Below are 18,803 nucleotides of genomic sequence, written 5' to 3' on the forward strand. Positions count from 1 at the left end.
GCTAGAAAAGGATTCTTAAGGAAACCCATAGCTTGTTAATTAGCATAAAGGATGTCAGAAAGGTAACATTAGTGATGTATGAGGTAAGTAGATTGGCAAAGATATTTAAGACAAATCTCCATATTAAAAAAAAAAACAGGATATAAGAAACTAGAGAGCCTTCAATTTCCCTAGTAATCAGGGAGATGCAAATTTAAATCAAACTGCAATACCACCTCACACCCACCAGAATGACTAAATCAAAAAGGCAGACTTATCAAGGTTTACTAAGGATGGGGAACAACCGGAACTTTCAGTGTCTCAGGTTTGAGTCTAAAGTGGTACAACTACTTTGGAAAACTTCGGCAGTATCTACTAAAGCTAAATATGTATACACTTGACGCAACAGAAAATTTATCCGGTGAATAAATGAATTGGGGGATGTTTATACAATAGAACACTAGGTAGACATGAGAATGAATGATTTACAACCACACACAACATCATAGATGAACCTCACCACACAGCATTGAGTTTAAGAAGCCAGGCACAGTACAGACTGTGCGATTCCATTTACATAAAATAGACAATCCGTGCTGCTAGAAATCAGTCTAGTGGTTGCCCTTGGGGGAGGAGAGGCCATGACTAGGAGGGGGCGTGAAAGGGCTTCCGGAGAGATGCTTTAGTCCCCTTATGATCTGTGCACTTTTCTGTATATGTATTGTATGTCAGTAAAAAAGTTTCCCCCCCAAATCTAGAATGCCCTTGTTCTGTCACCCTTAGGGCTGGCACCCGGGCTGGACCTGTAAGCTGTCCGCGTCTCCCTGCTGTCCGGGAGGCATCTTGGTTCTCTTACTCCCGTAGAGTAGCCTGATCCTATGGCTGGAATAGAGTGGCATTTGCCTTGGGTGGACCTTTCCTGCGAGACACTATTGGAAACATCCAGACGGACAGCTGGAACTTCACGGGGCTTTCAGAGTAGCCCCAAGACTCTTCAGGGCCTGCTTGCTGATAAAATGTCTACATGTCTCTGAATGTGGTCTGTGAGGTCATTAGGGGGCAGCTAGGCTTCCCCTTTGGCATCTACTGAGATCTACCCCCAAGAGCCCAGGGTGTGCATCACGACATTGGCTCAGGCAGTCCACAACAAGCAAGGTTTGGTTTCATGGCTTTCACCTTGGGCAGGTAACTACCTTTCTAAATCTGTTTCCACGTTTATAAAATGGCTATAACAAGACTGAATTTTCAAAGACCTGTCCTGAAATGTCAGTGAGATAAAAGTCTCCGGAGCGCTGTGCCTAGTACTGTTGCCTTTGCAGGAAAAAAAAAAAAAAAAACGGGGCTTGAGAGGATGGTCATGTCCCAGGTCTTGGGTGAGCCCCTGGGATGGGCCACCAGGTAAGGGTTAAGAATTCAAGAGCGAGTCATAGTGGTAAAAGGTGAAAGCAGGTTTACTTAGAGAGAGAGACATTCTATAGACAGAATGTGGTCCGTCCCTGAAAGTGAGAGCGGCCCCGAAATATGGGGTTAGTTTTTATGGGCTGGGTAATTTCATAGACTAACGAGCGGGAGGATTATTCCAACTATTCTGGGGAAGGGAGTAAGGATGTCTAGGAACTGGGCCACTACCCACTTTTTGCCTCGGAACTGTCATGGCACCTGGGAGGGTGTCACTGAGCATATGCTAATGCATTACGGTGAGCATATCAGGACGCTCAAGGTCTGCAGGAAGTCGAACCTTCAGCCATCTTGGTCCTACTTGATTCTAACCAGTTTCTGTTGTGTCCTCAATGGCTTTGTCATTCTTTTCAAGGTTGTGCCCTGATCCCTCCCCTCCTGTCTGTCTCATTGCTGCTATTTCTCCTCCCCCCACATCCTTCTCACCTTTCAGTGCCCTCTCACCACTGCCTCTTCCGGGAAGCCCACCTGGATAATACAAAGCTGGCCCCTTTCTCCGGACTCCCTGGCCTCATCTGCAGGGCTTTGTCCCGTGCATCCGCCTGACGCTGCTCTTCTGTATCAGGCCCAGTCTCGTCTCCTGCTGTAAGTTTGAGAGTCGGGACCTTGTCTTTGCAGCTTGTGCTCCCTTGCTGCCCCAGAGAGGGTCCTTCATGGCGTGGGGTGTGTCAGGTGGCCCAGGAGTGCTGAGGGGCAGGACGCCGGAATGAGGAGGGGAACACAAGTCAGAGAGAAAAAAGAAAGGTGGCTCTTGTCTATACCAGGTCGCTCTTCCCGGGGTGCAGGCTGGGCTCTGATCGAGAAGGGCAATGCTGCAGTAACCCTCACACCGTGTCTCAGCAGGGGATTGTCAAGGTCCCGGAATCCTTTAAAGTAGTGTGATGGTCTCTGCAGGTGGTACAATCTCTGAGAGGGCCCAACCCTCCTCTTGAGTAAAGACCCCCTTGTCTTTGTGTAGGATGGGGGAGTTCAGCTTTCACTGCCTACTTTCTCAGGGTCAGGTAGACACTGCCTGAGGGTTGAGATCAGACCAGCCTCAGTTCTAGGACCCAAATGCTGCGTAAACAATTGCAAACCTCACTGCTTCTCAGGCTTTCTGCACTTTGCAGCAGCTACCTTCTTTGGCTGTCGTGAGAGGCTTTGAAAGGGCCCTTTCTGGGCACCAATTGTAGATTTTCATCCTTCATGCTTCCGTCTTTAGGTTATTAATCACTTAAGTGTAACATGTATTATCTTCGTTGTTCCAGACATTGTGCTAAGTACTTCACGTAAGTCATCTATTTAAAACCTCACAAAAAAAGCACGTGGAATAGATATTCTAGTTATCCCCATTTTATAGATGAGGAAACTGAGGCTAAGAAATTATATAACTTATTTAGTCCTTACAACTCCAGGAAACTGTTGTATTCTTATGCCCATTCTACAATAAAATCAATTGCCCAAATTCTCAGACCCAGTAGAAGCTGTTTGGACAGGACGTAGTATTTACACATAGGACAGGTGACAGAACTATTCATTCACTCATTTATTCAATAAATTTATTCCACAAATGTTCATAAAGTTCCTACTGCATGCCAGCCATTCACCTAGACATCACTAAACAAAAATCTGCATTCCTACAAATCTTACGTGGGGGTGGGTTATTGACAGACAGTAAGCAAGAAACATGACCATTAGTGTGAATTATATAATGTGTTAGAAGATCCAGGCCACCCCTAAGATTTGAAGCAAAGGTACACATGGAGGTCCAGACCAGAGGGCTGAATATTTTTTGTTATAAATCAAGCTATTGTTAAATAAAATATGCTCTAGCCTTGTCCCTTGACAGACACCATCCTAACATGTAGAAGGCCAGGTGTGAATTTGGGGAGCAGGAGGAGAGTGGGAGGAGAGAACAAGGGGGGAGAGGGACTCGTAAAGGAGGAGAAAGACCAGGAGGGAGGAGTGGGCAGTGGCTCACTGCCCTGGCAACGTGAGTCCGTGACTCTGTGCCCCCAGCCGTGTCAGCCGCTCTAAGGAGGTCCCACTCATGAAGGCCCATCCTAGTGGGCACTGTTCACTAAGAGGCAACAGTAGTGACCCACAACACAGCATATGAACTCAGAGCAAGGAGGGGACTGGCCAATTCCTCCCCCGGAGCTCAGCCCCACCGTAGGGGTAGGATCAGAGGGCCTTTTTCTGGTCAATACCTCCTTCAAAATCGTGGTCCACGCTCATGTCCTTCTTTAAAGGGCCCTGCTTTGCATTGCACCCATCGCAGCTGTGCTTGGGGGTGTTTAAACTGTCTCTCATGTGGATATTGGGGTGAGGTGAGGGCTCCTGGGTGATCCCTGGCAGGGGAAGAAGACAGATAGAGTCCAGCCTGGTGAGGATAAATGCCGCCACAGGCAAGGGGGCTGGGGCCAAGCAGGAGAGTCTGTTCTCCCAAATCGCCAAATCACTAGGCAACAGGCAGTTAAAGAAGCGAGGAGAGCGGGGTGATTGCTAGAGACCAGGATATGCCTGCAGGGGTAGAAGGGAGGGGAGGCAGGGGCCTGGGCAGGAGCCAGCAGCAGCTGCTAGGAGAACTATTTTGGCAGAAGTGGAGCTGATTAGATGGCTTGGGAACAGATGTGCCCCTATCTCTTGCCTAGGTACCCCTCTGCCCTCCGTCGGAGGGAAGGAGACTGGCTGCCGATGTGCCTTCCCTGGGCCAGCTGGGCACCGTTCCACTGGGGAGGTGGTCATTATTAGGTCCCCCGTTTGAGAAGCGAGGGTTTTGAGGCACAGCAAAGTCAGGAAATTCTCCAAGCCACGCAGGCAGCCCCTGGCAGATCCAGGACGAAGCCTGTGATTTATATCTGCCTCCAGTTGGGGCCAAAGACTTTGCTCTTCCCACTGGGTTCTTGGTCGTTGTCCCAACACAGGTCCTGCGTGCTTTTGGCTTCCCTCTTCTAAGAAATTCCACCTCCTTGTGAAATGATACGATTGTTTGATGGCATTAGACTGTGTTGCTCTCTCTAAAGACTACGGACGTGAGCACTAAGGAAGGTGCGGCTGGGAAATCGGGCAGAGGCATCTGGGGACTCTTATGACTCTCCTTTCCCACCCTTTTCTCTGTGCCACCTCCTAGCAGGGCCCTGAGAGCTGGTCCTCAAGCCCCGCAAAGCCTACATCCTCTACCCTCAGACACCCCTCCCACCACCAAAAAAAGAAACCATCCCTATGGACTGTTCTAAGCAGGAAGCCGAGTTTTCAGTTCACTGGAAAACAGGAAATGCCTCCAAGGGTCTGAAGTCTTTTTAGTCCCTGCGCCCTCCATGCAGGGTCTGCATCCCAGGCCAGCTGCTGAGGACGACGCCCTAGAAGCAAGGTCATCCCAACCCCCAGCACCGAGAGTGTGACCCTTGGTGCCACTCAAAAGCCCTCTCTGCTGTTGGAGCCAGAGCTGACGTCATCTGCTGCTCAGGAGACTGGACATTCTGGACCAGGCAGGAGGGCTCGGGATTCCAGGGATGCAGCGCGAGCACCACAGAGGATCATTCGCTTTGCGAGGAGCAGATTCTGACCGTGGACGGAGCTCTCACCCCCGCCAAAGGCTGACCACTGATCCCCGCCAGATGGATCTCTAAACCCTGCCAGAGACTGGCTGACCCCCAACAAAGCCTGATGCCCTAGCCCTCTCCTATAGTTGATTACCCCATCCTGGCTCTAGACTGACCCTCTCACCTTGACCTTGTCAGAAGCTAACCTTTAATACTAGCCACAGCAAAGCTTTCTAACCCTGGGCACAGACCAAACTCAGGTGCTTGCCAGCTTCCTCATCCATTCACAATCATCACTGAGCTTCTGTGGAGTTCCATGTGCTGCGAGCCCAGCATAGTCCTCACAGTCCCTACAGCCTGGGGGAGGAGGTGGGCCCCACACAAGCTTTAATCAGATTGTGAGCTGGGGGGAAGGGTAAGCAGAGGCTTGTCGGACACCCCGGCACTGTCTCCAACTTTGCTGGGTGACCTTGGGTTGGTCACATTGCCTCCTGGGCCAGGGTCTTCTGCCTTCCTCTGCAGTGGGCTGGTGTGTCTAGATGGTGTCCAGGATTCCAGTCCTCAATAGCACATGCCAGTGGTGGAAGCCTAGACCACCCTAAGCGTCTAGGATGTGAGGCGTCATCACTAGGGTTGGTGTTACTCTTGCAAGTAGGAAAGCCAGACTCAGGAAGATAGAGGCAATCAGGCACCTTCCCTTCCGCATGGTAGATGGGGATTCAAGGAATCCCTCCTCTGTTTGAACATTGGTTTCCTGCTTCCACTACAGACAGTGGGGCCCTGATTGGACACCATTGATTCTTCTTCCTGCCTCAGCTTTTCCGTCTGTAAAACGAGCTGTGACACCAGCAGTTTGGGAACTTTGGAGGCACACAGAGGGGCCTGTATGAACATGTGGTGATTCAGACAGAAGACTTTTCGCTGACTGGAAAGCAAAGGTTCTGGCTGTCTTTGTGTTAACCTAAACGTTAGAGGAAATAGGATCATTTATGATTAAGATCACCCAGGGCCTGGCACGGCTTGATTTCCCCAAAGGGCACTGGGATGGGGGTGGGCAGAGTGTGGATGGCTGTGGAGGGAACAGACTATTTCCTAAAACCTTGTCCCCACCTGCCATCATATCTCTCATGCACTGCCCACTGCCTGAAAGTCTACTGTCATGAAGAAGTAGCAACGTCAAGAACAGGCGCTATGTGCACATCACCTGCGTATCACCTGTCACTGGCCTACGTCCTTTACCAGCACTCTTCCTTGAATCAGCTGAGAGCAGGACCCTGAAAGAAGAGCAGATACTGACTGGGAAAATCCACTGGAGCAGCTGAAGATAGATAGGTCTAGAGGAGCAGTGCTCAAAGTGAGGTCTGACGACTGCTGGGGGGTCTCTAAGATTTTTTTCAGGGAATGCGTTAGTTATCTCTTGGTGTGTCATAAACTAGCCCCAAGACTCAGCAGCTTAACACAACAAATATTTATCACCTCGCAGTATCTCACAGTAAGTCAGGACTTAGCTGGATGCCTCCCGTCAGGGTCTCTCACAGGCTACCTCAAGGTGTCGTCTGGGGCTGCGGTCTCATCTGACCCACCTGGGGGAGCATCCGCTTCCAAGCTCAAGGCCGCGGTTGTTGGCAAGATTCAGTGAGGAGCTTCCTCACCTGGGGCCTCGGTTCCTCACTGGATTTTGGCCAGAGGCCTCTCTCTGTCCCTTGTCAGGTGGGTCTTTCCATCCTGAAGCTTGGAACATGGCAGCTGACTTCTCTCCGAGCAAGAGAGCAAGAGAGGGCCCCTCTAGACGGAAGCCGCAGTCTCTCTGGGACGTAATCTTCAGAGGGTCATGCCATCACTTTTGCCGTACCACTTGTACCACTCACTTCCCTGGAGCGAGTCATCGGACCCAGCCTGCACCCAAGGGGAGGGGATTACGAAGGGTATGAAGACCAGGCAGTGGGGAGCCCTGGGAGACACTTTACAGGCTGCCTGACACAGGGCATCTGCGAGAGTCTCTTTCCAGCTACCCACCTCTGGGATACTTGACTTTCTTCCCATGCTTCAACCAAAACACATGAGATTTCATGCAGAAGCACATATAAGAATCCAGCTGGGGCTTCCCTGGTGGCGCAGTGGTTGAGAGTCCGCCTGCCGATGCAGGGGACACGGGTTCGTGCCCCGGTCCGGGAAGATCCCACGTGCCGCGGAGCGGCTGGGCCCGTGAGCCATGGCCGCCGAGCCTGCGCGTCCGGAGCCTGTGCTCCGCAACGGGAGAGGCCACAACAGTGAGAGGCCCGCGTACCGCAAAAAAAAGAAAAAAAGAATCCAGCTGTCCTGTATTAAGCTCACAGTAAAGAAACTTGTACAAATAGAAAACAATGCCACTATAGAGGTAGATATAACCCACATTGATAAAAGCTCTTTGGGGTCGTCAGAGTTCTTAAGAGCATAAAAAGGACTTGAGATCAAAAAGTTTGAGAACTACAGGTCTGGAAAGACAGAGCTAGGACACGGCCCAAGGAGGGCTGCCCTGGGTGGGGAGGGGCTGGAGGACACACTGTGAGAAGCCTCTCGGCCAAACGCCATCGGAGGCCTGGCTGCCTGCGAAAGGGGTGGTTAAAAAAGAGCAAGTGAGAGGCAGGGCCTACCGTCTAACTGTCACTTTCTTTACAGTTGTGCACACAACGCTTCTCTGAGGGTTTGCCCTTTCTGCGTCTGTGTGCAGAGATAGGTTCCCCATGCGCACACGTTAGCTGGCGTGAGCACACGTGCACAGGTGGATCTGCGCGAGCGTGTGTAGAAGTTGTCGTGTGTGTGCCTATACCTGTGTGCGTTGCCTGTTTAAGCAGGGGTGTGCCTGGGGCCCCTGGGAGTGGGCAGGGCCTGGCCAGCAGGCCCACGGACACCCTGCGAAAGGAGAAGGGGCAGTGGAGGGTTGGGTGGCATGATCGCCACCACCATGGCTGTGTGTCCCTGTAACGCCCTCTGTCCTCAGCTTCTGCTTTCAGCACGACTCTCAAATATTATCATCTTCTATGGGAACTTCCTGATCAGCTTCCTGTTGTTCTTGGACTTTTCTTTTTCAGTTAGATTTTTTTTTATGTTGTAATTCTTTCATCTACCTTTTTATTTTGCCCGGGGAGGCACTGTGGTCCCCAGCCACCTCTGAGAGGGGGGAGAAAATAACCTGCCAGGGCAGGCCAGCTGCTTGGCTGGAGTTAAAAGCGCCCAGGAGTTGGGACTGGGGAATCAGCTCCTCTTTCCATCAAGATAAACTAATCCTTCTAACCCCCCAGCTGATTTTGTAGAAGATGTTCAGAGTGAGGGGTGGTGGGAGGGAAGGAGGCCTGAAGGGGAGTGGAATCGGCCCCCCCCAAAATTTGTGTCTTCGGCACCAGGATCACGTTGAGCTGATTAGTTTGAGAAACAGAGATATGGGAGAAGTTGTAAAAACAGAGTAGAAGTTACTCTTTGGTAGGGAAATTTATAGGAAATCTCCCTTTGCGAGGGTGTCCACTGTCAGTTCTCAGAAGAGAGCCTTTACCAGAGAGAGATTTTCCCACCTGAGAAACTGCAGAGCAGGGCAAACTTAGTTTTCCTTACATTTCCCCTCTCACCTTCCCGGATTGCCTCCTCCCCGCAAAAAGCCCCGGGCCCCTGTCCCTTTCCTTAGCTCAGGCTGGTATATAAGCCTCAATTGTCCGTGCCGTGAGTCTCCTATGTCTGTGGGGCTCCTGTGCGTAGGTACCAGTACAATTAAAGCGTTTCTTCTCCTGTTAATCCGTCTAACATCAGTGTCATTCCTAGACCAGTCACAGAAAGCTGAAGGGTAGAAGGGAGAAGGTTCCCGCCCCCGCAGCCTCGGGGCAGACTTCTCTGAGGGTCAGGGAGGGCCCGGCTAGGGCAGTGCCCCAGGTTTGCAGAGTCCAGTGATTCAGCACTTCTGCCCTCCGCCCGCTTTTCCTGCCACCTCTGAAGCGGCAGAAGGGAGTGCGGCTAGCGAAGAATTCAGACAGCGGCTAGGCCCGGCCTCACCTCTAGGCGGCCCCCTCCCCCAAATGGAGGGACCTCTGCACAGACTTGCTGTGCCCTCGCTGGCCCTCTGCTCGTGCCCTTCCTCTCCCAGCCACCCGCCACTGAATCAGAGTCTTCTTTCAAGTTGCCTTCAGAAGGCCTTCGGGAAGCCTTCCCTGGCACTCCCAGGCCAAGGGGAGAGCTTTGTCCACAGTGCCCCTCCCCTGGGACCCCCTCCTCAGGACTCCCATCACCTGCCGCAGTAGCCAGTCCGGCGGTTGAGCCATCCTTGTTCTAACCCTCTGGATTTCCTGTGTGCGCCAGTGGCTCTCCAGTTGCCACAGGGCCCTCCCCCGAGACTCCAGCGCAGTCCCCTGGGTTTTGAGCCTATTCCTCTTTTCTCCCCACTTTTCCTCTAGATGCTCCCAAGGGTGGGTCCCAGTGTGGTTTTCTCGCTGTTATTTGTCTGGGCTGTGAGCGGGCACAATTGGTCCTGACTAAGGATTTGTTTTTCTTGTTGTTTACTCTCCCAGTGCGTTGATTCAACAAACTCACCCGTATTCAACTGGTAATAGCTGATGTGCTCCCCGCAACCCCAACAAAGAGATGACCATTTTAGCTGGAGATAAAACCTAACCCAAAGGAATAAATCTGACTGTGGAATTCCAGGCACCTTGGAGGAGATGGGGGGTGGCTGCCTCTTTCCCCTCTGCTTAAGGCTGAAGCCAGCTGCAAGAGATCAAAGCCAGGCCACTCCGCTTTTCTTGCCTGCCCAGAAAGGGAAACCAGTCTCCTCCACCCCCCAAGGTGGCCCGAGAGGCCCCCACATAAATGGGAAGCGGCGCTGTCATTTCCAAGTATCATTCAAGTAAAAATGTAGATTCTTGGGCTCCACCCCTCAACCTGTGAAGTCAGATCCGAGGGTGGAGGGTTTTACAGGTGATCTGGTGCACAACCAGGGCTGTGAAACTGTCCTCCTGTGGACAGGGTGTCCTGACTTCTAGCTGAGTGACTGCCATGGTAGGTGCCCCATAAATGCCCGAAGAATTGAATGAGAGGCAGGGAGGAGCAGTGCAAGGAGCACGGGTTCTGAGCTCTGCCACTTTCTATGGGACACTGGGCAAGTTTCTTGCATAGGCCAAGTAGAGACACACCCCTGCCTCACAGGGTTGCTGGGAGGGCAGCGATGCCAAACGTTCCTAGGATGGTCCCTCACGGGACACAGGGGAGTCTCCAAGAATGGTGTGCAAAGGGAAACCTCTGCGCCTGTCTTCAGGACCTAGGGAGGGCCAGCATCCACCATTTCTAAGTGCGTTTCCTCCCCAGCTTTGGCCTCAGGGGGCTCCTTGGAACTATTATTTATGTGACCCACCAAGACTGCTCCTCTGGGCCCATCCCAAGCAAGCAGCATGCCTGGAATCTATTGTTTATGAGCAGGGATAAGAGGACAGGACACCACTTGCTGGTTAAACCATCTCCTCTAGAGCTTATCTCTGCCTGGGATGTTCAAAGCAGCCAGCCCAGACGCTTTTGCCCCTGAGGCTGCTGCCCTCTGAAGCCACCGCAGCCTGAAGAGGTGGTCGGGGCTGTGCGCCTGTGACCCACACCACCTCCAGGAAGTTTCCCTTCCTCCCTACTGTCTCCCTCTGGACCCACTGGAGGGGATCACCCCCCCAAAACCAGCTCAACTTCCACCATCTACCTTCATTTATATTGATAAAGACCTTATCACCTCAGGCCTCCAAACCCCCAAGCCAAGGAATCAAGAGAGTTTTTTTTTTTTTTTTTTTTGCGGTACGCGGGGCCTCTCACTGTTGTCGCCTCTCCCGTTGCGGAGCACAGGCTCCGGACGCGCAGGCTCAGTGGCCATGGCTCACGGGCCCAGCCGCTCCGCGGCATGTGGGATCTTCCCGGGCCGGGGCACAAACCCACGTCCCCTGCATCGGCAGGCGGACTCCCAACCACTGCGCCACCAGGGAAGCCCTCCTGGGCCCAGTTTTATCCAATCCTCTTCTGTTCCTTCTTTCCCAAACCCGTGCATTGGACCTCCATCACCTGAAACCCACCTTTAGCAAGCTCCACTATGTTTTCAACCTCTTTGTCCCTTCAGGCCCTCCTAGAATTCTGCCTGTCCCCTGCAGCCCTCTCAGGTGGAGACAGGTTTCCGCTGGTCTAAAACTGGGGTGGGTGTTTTCCTTGCTCTCCACTGACATTCCCAAGCCTTTTTATTCCTTCCTTCAAAATCCCATCTCCTGCGGCACTGAATCCATCTCACCAATATCGTTTGCCGTCGTGGTCCTTCTGCTGACCTCCCGGCTCTTCCCCTCATTCACTGAAGACTCTAATTCCTGGCTCACTGTTTCTCATTCCTGCCCTCATTCTAAGAGGCTTTAACATCCATGCGGTACCGCATCTAACACGCTGATCTCCCCATTCCCTGCCCCTCTTGGCACCAACTCCAACTTCCTTCTACTCCAACTCAGCCACCACCCTCACCCCTATGGTCACCCCATTCCTATTCAACACCGGCAACTACAGCACCTCTGAAATTCAACTACAAGCCTCACACCCTCACCACAACCTTCTAGGCCAAAGTGCACCTACTTTCATATCCCCTCAAGGAGTCTTCGACTGCCAATCCACTGAGCCCATCACTTTTCCACTATCATTCTTCTTTTGTCTTCCCATTCCTCTCTACCTAGCTTAGATTCCATCATCGTTGTACCTTTCAAGCACTGTCAGCTTCCTTGGGACTTAGTGTTACTTGTCTGGCAAAATCCCAAACTTGCTTAAATCCAACAATTTCACTGAGCTTACCCCTGAGCAGCTGAAAATTGGTTGAGAAAAATCACAAACTCTGACTCACAAATTTCTCTTTATGTTCATGACCACAAACACGGTAGGCGCTTAACTCTTCCTGGAAATCCTTGGATGGTACCCAAATAGGTTTGTTCCCTCACTCTAGCAAATGATTAGTTAATTACCTTCCCCTCTCACCAAACCCCTGACAACTTCTTCCTACCCCGCCACTTACAGCTGATGAATTTGCCTATTGCTTCATGGAGAAAATAAAAGCCATTAGTCAAAGAATTCCTTATCTTCCCACCTTCAAATCTACCATGGTAAAGACAACTAGGACAATCTGTATAGAGTTCATTGTAGTGGACAGTCATGATTTGTCTGGTTTACCAGCAAACCTATAGCTTCCATATGATATATAATGATTGCTATAGGTTTTTGAAAGCTGTCTCTTTTCATATTACTTTCTAATATTAGTTTGCTATGAGGTCTGGTTTGTTTGTCTGTTTTACCAGGAGTGAGTGTTGGATTTCATTAAATATGTTTTCTATATTGACTGATAGAACTATATGGTATATAGTGACCATAGACAAATGAGTAAGAAATAACTGTAAATCACTGGAATTTGAGGTGTTATTTGTTGCACGGCACTATCACAGCAAAATCTGACTAATGTGCTTGGCCACACCCTGCTGTATATGGGATCTTAATTTCCCAACCAGGGATGGAACCCATGGCCCCTGCAATGGAAGCCCAGAGTCTTAACCACTGGACCACCAGAGAAGTCCCTTTCTTCTCTTTCTATTGTCTGAAACAAATTGTATATTTTCTGTTCTTTGAAACAAAGCTTCCTTATAAAGCCATTTGGGCCTGGTATCTTTTGAGAGAAGGAGGCTTTTGTTACTGATTCACCTTCTTTTAGTCTCATTGGCTTATTTATTTATTTAAAAAATTTTCTTCATGAATCAATTATTACTATTTATATTGTTCTAGAAATGAATTCAAGTTTTCCATTTATTTAGCATTTTTTATTCTTTCTGATATGTGCATTCAATACTATAAATTTCCCTCAAAGCAGTGCTTTCACTGCATCACACAAATTTTGATATCTGGGTTTTCATTTTCATTGAGTTCAAAATATTTTAAAATTTCCCTTGAGATTTCTTCTTTGACTCGTGCTATTTAAAAGTGTGTTGTTTATTTTCTACGTAACTGGGGATTTTCCGGTTATCTTTCTGTTATTGATTTCTAGTTTAATTCCATTGTGGTTTGAGAGTAGACGAAACATTATATGATTTCTATTCTTTTCAGTTTGTTAAGTTGTGCTTTATGGTGCAGTATATGGTCTACGTTGGTGAATGTTCCATGTGAGCTTGAGAAGAATGTGTATTCTGTTGTTGGATAAAGTACTCTATAGATGTCCATTATATCCAGTTGCTTGATGGTGTTGTTGAGTTCAACTGTGTCCTACTGATTTTCTGCCTGCTGGTTCTGTCCATTTCTGATAGAGGGGTATCAAAATCTTCAACTATGACAGTGGATTCTCCCATTTCTCTTTGCCATTCTATTAATTTTTGCCTTACATCATTTGTTACTCTGTTTTTAGGTGCAGGCACATTAAGGATTGTTATTGTTCCTGGAGAGTTGACCCCTTTATCATTATGTAATGCACTTCTCTATCCCTGATAACTTTCCTTGCTTTGAAGTGTGCTCTCTCTGAATGTAATATAGCTACTCCTGTTCTCTTTTGATTAGTGTTAGCAAGGTATATTTTTCTCCATCCATTTCTTATTAATTTGTATGTATCTTTGTATTTTAAATGGGTTTCTTTTGGACAACATATAGTTGTCCAAACAACATAGATTCATATTTTTTGATCCACTCTGACAATCTCTGTCTTTTAATTGATGCATTTATATCATTAATGTTCAAAGTGAATATTGCTATAGTTGGATTAATATCTGTCATATTTGTTACTATTTTCTATTTGTTGCCTTTGTTCTTTTTCCCTATTTTTATCTTCTATTCATTTTCTGCCTTCTGTGCTTTTAATTGAGCATTTTATATTATTTTATTTTCTCTCCCTTTTTAGCACACCCTTTTTTGTGTGCATGCTTTTTTGTAGTTGTTGCCCTAGAGTTTGCAATATACATTTACAATTAATCCAGTTCCACTTTTAAATAACACTATACTGCTTCGCAGGTAGTATGAGAACCATGTTATAACAAATCATGTTGTAAAAAATAGCGCTATTTTCTCCTTCCCATCCCCTGTATCATTGCTATTATTCATTTCATTTATGTTTAAGCATATAGGAGTAACATATACATTATACATACTATATATAATTTTATTTTGAACAAAGTGTTATCTGTTAGTTCAATTAAGAATGAGAAAAATGTAAGTTTTTATTTTACTTTCACTTATTTCTTCTTCAGTGCACTTCCTTTCTTTCTGTAGGTCAGAGTTTCTGACCTATATTCTTTTTCTCTGATATTTACTATGAAAACCTGGTCAAGCTCCTGAAAGTAAAATTTACAAAAGTGTGGGATCACCCCATGACTGAGCCCCCCCGGATTTTTTAACCCTCGAACTTGTCTGCACTGAGACTCTAGCAATTTGTTCGTTACAGTTCACGTTTTCCTACCCCAGCGTTGGGTCTCATTATGTTTCCATTCATGAGTCTCTATTCCGGTAAGCAGAGACTCCCTGTATTCACTTGTCTGTCCCTCTAATCTGTGGGCAGTGGTTTGCCCTGTGCCCTCACCTCTCTAATGTATCCAACAAGGATTGGTTTGTTGTTAGGATTGAGCGTCAATTTCCAAGCTCCTTACCTGCAAAACAGGACACCAGAAGTGGCAATCTCTATTTTTAAAAGTTTTTTATACAGATGAGGCATTCAAAAGGCTTACAAGTCAAAAGGTATAAGAGTTATATGGTAAGACTTCCCCTCTGATGATGAAGTAGATGTCTCCAACCTACCCTCCTGCTGAGAACAGCTGAAGAAGTAAGATAATATTTTTAAAAAGTATCTTAGAAACATCAAAGAATTTGACAAATACTAAAGAATTGTTGGGAGACAAGGACAACCCAGAGAGTTAAGACAAGCCACTTTAAGCCATGTTTGCCTTGAGATAATATACCTGGGTAAACAGCTATAAAGACAACCTGAACTCCTAGTTGCCTCATGAAGTCAGGAGAAGGGGACAAAAGTCAGAGCCAAGAGCTTATCAGAAGTTATCAGGAGCTCTGCTTAAAGCACTCCTCACTGTGTCTTCAGGGTAGAATAAACCAGAAATAACTCAGCTCTGGCACCAGCTTGCAGCCCTCCTTCCCATTATCTGGAGGTTAGGGTATCTCAAGTCTTTAACTTGGATTAAGGTGGTCCTTGACAGGATCAACAAGCAAAGATCCATTGTATAGGAGGATAGCATCATCCTAGGAGTAAAACTGTTCCTCAAAATAATTTTTACATACAGTCTACGAGTCTTTGATAAAAGAAATAATCAGGTGTACAAGGAAACGAGTGAATGAAAACTTAAAGAAACAACAGACAACAGAAACAGACCATCCATCTCAAGAAGTCAGGAAAAGAATGGCAAGGTAACACAATGAAAGTAGAAGGGAGAAAGAATAAGAATCAGAGCGGGAATTAATGAAATAGAAAACAAACATGCCAAAGAGAAGAGTTAAAAACTTAGAATTGGAAAGATTAATCTTTGGAAAGATTAATAAAGATAATAAGCCTCTAGCTAGGCCAATCAAGAACAAAAGATAAAAGCATACATAACAAATATTATAAATTAAAAGGGGCGCATCGTTGCGTATTCTGTAGACATTATAAAAATAATAAAGTGATACTATGAAAATTTTTTCACTACATTTGAAAATTATACGAACTAAATTCCTAGAAAAATATAGCTTACTTAAAGAACAATAGAAATTCTGAACAATCATAGAACTATAAAATAAATTGAATCAGCAGTTTAAAATCTGTCCACAGAAGAGACTCCAAACTGTGGATGTCACTGGTGAGTTCTACCTAACATCTAAGGAACGAATAATTGCAATCTTATAGATACGTCTGAAAAACACGAAGAGTATATACCCTCCATCTTATTTTGTGGGACTAACAAAAGCTTGATATCCAAGTAAGATAAACATAGTTGGAAAAAGAAAATTACAGGCCCATCTCACTCAGGAAATACAGATGCAAAAGTCCTGCACAAAATAAAAGCAATCTGGACCCAGCTGCATATATCAAATAAATATATCAAACAATTTGGGTTCTACTAGTAATGTGAGATTGATTTAACCCAGAGTTTTTCAGCCTGGGCACTATTGCCACTTGGAGCTGGATAATTCTTTGTTGTGGGGAACCAACCTGTTCATTGTAGAATGTTTAGCAGCATCATTGGCCTGTAGTCACTACATACGAGTAGCACCACCACCCCCATTTCTGACAAGCAAAAATGTCTCTTGTAAAATTGTCCATGGTTGAAAACTAACATTACAAAATCAATCAATATAATTCATCATGTTAATAATTACAAGCCAAACTCATATAATAATTTTGATAGATGCAGAAAAATGTTTGTTAAAAGTAAACATCAGTTATGATAAAAAAAAAACACCTAACAAGTGAGGCAGGAAAGAGGCAGATACAGCACTTCAAAGACATAGATCTCCTATTTTTGTTTTTAAACAATGAGAAATGTATTGGTTCAGGTAACTGGGAGGCTCAAGAGGTGATATAACATTAGTACTGGCTAGACTCCATGCCTCCAGCAGTTCATCAAGACACTACCTTTCTACTGGCTCTGCTTTGTTCTATTGACTTCATTTTCGAGCAGGCTCTCTCCACACAGTTTGGGGTGGATACCAGCAGCTCCAAGCTTTTACCTTCTGTGGGTTGAGTAATCACTCACTATGTGATAGTTCCAGCAAAGTCCTGGAAATGAGTCTCATTGATCAGGTCTGAATCATCCTTTGAGCTGGAGTCAGGGGAGGGAGAAAGCCCTGCAACCCACAAAGATGGTTCCCCAGAGGAGAAGAGATATTCTTTCATCAGAAGAAGAAATGCTGAACAAGTGAAACGATAGATGTCTAATATAGAGACTTTTCAAACTTTATCCCATGAATGAGAACAGCCTAGTTTATGTGGCCAGGAGTTCAGGAGCTGAATGGTTCTGGCTCTGGGTTTCTCGTGGGGATATTGCCTAGGGCTGTAGTTTTCTTAAGGTTTGACTATAGCTGGAGAATCTGCTTCCAAGGTGACTCCCTGATAGGATAGGCAAGTTTGTGGTCCTTGTTGGTTGAAGGTTTCAGTTCCTCACCATGTGAGCTTCTCCACAGGGTAGCTTGAGTGTCTTCTTGAGATGACAGCTGGTTTTCACTAAGCAAGTGATCCAAGATACCAAGGAAAAGGCTGAAATGTCTTTCATGACTGGCTTTGGATATCATCCCTCATCACTTCTACAATATCCAGCAGGTCACACAAGTCATGCCTTTCAGTTTTGGAGGGACTAAACGAGAGCATGAATACCAGGAGATGATGATCAATGAGAAGGGGCAAACATTATCAAATAACTAATAGAAGAAAATTCCCTAGATAGGAAGCTCATGAGAGTCTAGATTAAAGGGCTCTTCAAGTTTGTAGCACAATGGATTAAAATAGACCAGCTCCAATGCATATCATGAAATTTCAGAATAGTGAACATCAAAGAGAAAATCTCCCAAGATTCTGGGAAGGAAGAAAAAATATGTCACATATAAACATTTAGAATCAGAATGACTTCATAATCCTCAAAAGCAAGTTTGTATGACAAAATATAATAGTGTTTTCAAAATTCTATTAAACTATTTTAAATATAGCATTTTATACCCAAGACAAACCATCAATCAAGTTTTAATGTAGAATAGAGACATTTTTAGATATTCAAGTTCAAAAAATTGTCTCCCACCCACCCTTTCTCAGAAACTTTGGGAAAACAGAAGATCCAGGAAGCAAGGGATTCAATACAAGGAAAAGGAGAAGGAAATCCCCAAAATGATGGAGAAAGGAATTCCAAGAACAACAGCTGTGTGCCAAGTGCAGAGGGCAAAAAGGACTGACTTAAACAGATCAGAGAACTCAGAATGTTGTTCCAGGAGAATATTAAATCTATAGAACACAAAATGTGTTTGAACATAATAAGGGATTTACACAACTGGGAGACAGTTTGAAGTTGAGTTTGCCAAAAAGTAAAATAATAGGAAAATAAAGCAAGTATTAATTCCAGAGAAAATAAGACACTATGTAGGAAAAGGTAAAGCAATCAGCTGGTAAAGTCTCAGCTGGAACTGGCATTTACAAACTCACAAAAAATGTAAACACAGAATAGTGACCTGACTAAATTATAATGTAACTATATTGGGAAGACAGATGAATGAAAAGTGTGATGGGGCAGGCCAGGGGTTAAAAAAGAGCTAAATCCTCATTTTCCATAGTGGGAAGTCAACAGGTAATATCTAGAACTGAAAAATCAATAAACAGCATTATAAGAATGTTACTCAGAAATGTGGAAGTAAATACCACGTGAATTAACTAAAGTTGTTTGAAACTAGTTGCTTCTGGGAAGCAGCAATTCATGGAAGGTATGGGGGTAGAGGTGCTAATTTTCATAATAAGCTTTGTATAACTAGTGTAATCTTCCAAATATGTTCATGTAAATTTAATCAAAATAAAATTAATAGAAAGGATTCTGAGAAGATGGGAGAGTGGGGAGCACCAGGAATCTGTCTCCCCACCTGGACAACAATTGCACTGGCAGAATCTGCCTGATGTGACTATTTTGGAACTCTGGAGTCTATTGAAGGCATGTGACTTCCAGGAAAAGGTTGAACAGTAAATTACTGTTAATTTCAGTCAAGTTCAAGTCTTAGGGCTATTGCAGTGGCCCATCCCCCACTCCCAGCCCCATGGCAGGCAGCAGAACACATATTCCAGGAGAAGCCTGCATACAGCGTGTGAGAACCAGGGTGAGAAAAAAAAGACTGTGTCCT

The sequence above is a fragment of the Leucopleurus acutus genome (assembly GCF_964270905.1).
Source record: "Leucopleurus acutus genome assembly, chromosome: 12".
Classification (NCBI taxonomy): Eukaryota; Metazoa; Chordata; class Mammalia; order Artiodactyla; family Delphinidae; genus Leucopleurus; species Leucopleurus acutus.